Below are 3282 nucleotides of genomic sequence, written 5' to 3' on the forward strand. Positions count from 1 at the left end.
TTAGAGCATTCTCATCACATTCCCTATATTTACGTATTTACGTGAGGAAGGTTTGCAAATTATAGGGTGAGGTTGTGAGTGAGTGTGAGTGTAAATTATAGGGTGGAGAGGGAAATGTAGTGATTTTTTGTAAATTTGAGGAAACATTTGGGGAAACATTGTTTCCCCTATTTATTTTTTAATATTTGTTGGATTGGTTGTGAGTAGAGGAGAGAGAAAACTGTAATGATAAAGGTATAAAAATATTATTTAATTGAACAGGAGAGAGAAATGTAGTGTTTTTTAGTGTAATTTTAAATATAGGGATGGGGAACGGGTTGAGAATGCTCTTAAAGAAATCCTCAAACCATCCCTAAACACCAATGTGAACATTCAAAACAAGGTATTAACGGTTAACGAGTTGACTCAACATATTTTGACATGTACCAAATAACTTCTTGTTTTGACCTGACCCATAATGCAATCCGCTTAAATACACACAATTTCACAATGCACAACACAGTCCAGTTTCATAAAAATGCCAAAAGCCACAAACATGTCTCAAATCACTTTTAATTGAAAACATCTAAACTAGCAATTATTTGGGATTAATGAGGTGGCAAATGAAATTATGTTTGTTTAGTAGGAGGCTTCTTTGCAGCCTCAGCAGCAGCCTTTTCAGCTTCAATCTCTGCAACAATTGCATCGATCTCACTTTCCTCAAGTTGCTTCAATCCCTCCTTTGCCATCACACCAACTTGAGAAGGATAACAAATATTTACTCGTGGAAAATAACAAATATTTGTTCATAAACCGTTGAAAAGGATCCAACGATCTGAACAAAAGCAAGTCGACCAATTTGAGATTCAACATTTTGGTTATGTATATGCATCATATTCCTGGACAAATTTTACTATTTTTAACCATACAAATTAACGATTTTGAATCCAAAAAAAGTAGGCAACAAACCAAACGTTTAATGAATTGTTCATGAACCGTTTTGTGGGAATACGGACAACATTTTTTGTTCATTTAGTTAAATGAAATGTTCGTGCTCACATGAATGAACATGAACATGCACCGTTGGTATTCGTAAGGTTCATTTACAGGCCTAAAAAAGTTGGTCCAAACTGCCAAAACTGAATCCTCAAACCACTAAAACCAGCTAGTCTGGTAAACAAAACCTTAGTTAGCCCAAATTTTCTTCAAAACCGACCAAATGAAAACACTAGCAAAAAAAAGTACTTACTTCCAGCAAAGCACGAATGGCGAGTAACAGTTTCTTGACCCGAGGTTTGTTTGTAATTCTTTTCAAGAAAGTCCCTCACAGAGTTAGAGTTTCTACCGGTAGTGTTAGCCTTCCACGCCGAAAACGTACCAGACGGGTCAGTTTGATAGAGCGATGGAACACCAGTATAAGGATCAAAGTTGAAAGCCCAAATGGCCTGACACCACCGCTTTGTGTGTACTTTTGTTGGAGACCTGCAATGTAACGGGTGATGTACTCAACAGTTACCGGAGTGAGCCGGTGGCTTTGGCACTCGGTTTATGAGTACACGGGCGTCTGCTTTGAGTCCAGTACAGGCTAATGCGATGTGATCATCCAGGGTATCGGACACCGACGGCGGCGTTACCCCTTGGAACAGGTGCCCGTCCGGAGAGAACACCGTTATAGCTTAGCTCGGTCGTATCTCGCCATTTTGCTCAATCAATTCTACTCTACTCTAGGCTGTGTTTGTTTCTACTGTAATCGGAATATATTATGGCTTTCAAGAAAATGCACCTGCCTTCTTTCGCAAGACAACCAAAAATTAAAAAATAAAAACAAATGAGTTTGGGTGTCAAAACCAAAATGTACATTATCTATCTAATCTAATCTAACTATCTAATAAAACAATAGATTTTCTACAAAATCCTCCATTACCTTTTGACCAAATTCATTCAAACCGCCATATTGCATTTTCTAAGTATTTTTTTCATTAAGTGTCGTTTTATACCTGTGGGTTGCTTAGTTACGCAACTTTAGTAACTTTTTTGATTTTTTTTTTATAAATGGCTACCTCAGTTTTCTAAAACTTGCAATTTTAGTATTTTTTCTTTTAACTCCGTCTATTTTATTTCGTGAAGTCAAGAGTTCTTTGGTAATTTGATCATTTTATTTATTTTCCTTTTTCCTTTAAACATTTTAATAACTAAAATTATATATATATATATCAAAGATTAATTTTCTCCCTCATACTATCTCCTTCTTTTCTCTCTCTTTGTTGGATGGGTGTGCAACGGCTGCATAAACGGCGTCGTTTTTGTCGTCGGCGAATCAAACATAAATCCACTAATAATTAGGAGTTTGATCAATATTTACAATCGGAGTTAAATCGGCGGTGGGTTTCCACGGTGGAAGTTTAGCCATTTTTAGTAAGCCAATCGACGACTTTACTGAGCCTGTTGTAGACGAGCCGTTCTTGCATGCCGTAGAATTGGATGGCGGTGTGAGCAAACAACCGAACACGGCGGTCTCTCGGCCCCTTCGTCGTACACACCTTGTTGTCTCGGTCTTTCCACAATCTCCCACCGCCGCCGATGTTCCTCAATGTCGAGGGTCCCGGCTAGTGGTGGAGCTTGTGGTGATATTTAGATGTTGCTGCTGCTATACATGACAAGATATTTTAATGGCATCTAAAATATTGAGTTTTATTAATTATTATTTATTACTTATTATACTAGTTAAAGGAAAAGAGAAAATAAAGAAAAATACGAAATTACCAAAGTATCCTTGACTTGACTTACAAAAATAGATGGAGTTAGAAAAAAGTACTAAAATTGCTAGTTTCAAAAAACTGAGGTAGTCATTTGCAATAAATTCAAAAACGGTACTAAAGGTGCGTAATTGAGCAAACCACATGTATGAAAATGAAACTTAACTCTTATTTTTATTTATTTTCAAAATTTTAAATCGCGTCTCTCTGCACAGATGATCTTCTAGCCTTATTTTGCCCCTTACTTCTCACCATTGGCCTATTATGCTCAAAATTTCCTTTTGGAATCGATCACTCTTCAACATTAAAGGTATGTATATATAAAGCATGATGTCGATCGTTAAGCAATCGATCAATCTTTGAAATCGATCAATCTTCAACGTATGATTCCGATTTCAAATCAATCATCTAATCTCCGAAATCAGTATTATTTTGATTCACTTGGCAAAGTACGTTGTATAATTATAGATCTTAGAATACAATAGTCGTCGAAGTTACTTTGTAATCAATTGTGTGCTGGTCTTTTAATTTTCATGATTTATGGTTC

At 36.3% G+C, this 3282-nt stretch overlaps 1 pseudogene; it reads right to left on the minus strand.

The window, feature by feature from the left end:
* Nucleotides 1-527: 527 nt before the first annotated feature.
* On the minus strand, nt 528-1678 carry LOC143593305 (proteasome subunit alpha type-7-like; annotated as a pseudogene).
* Nucleotides 1679-3282: the final 1604 nt, after the last annotated feature.

Source organism: Bidens hawaiensis, unplaced genomic scaffold (assembly GCF_021521415.1).
Source record: "Bidens hawaiensis isolate Kalapana, Puna unplaced genomic scaffold, B.hawaiensis_p1.1 tig00041900_1, whole genome shotgun sequence".
NCBI lineage: Eukaryota > Viridiplantae > Streptophyta > Magnoliopsida > Asterales > Asteraceae > Bidens > Bidens hawaiensis.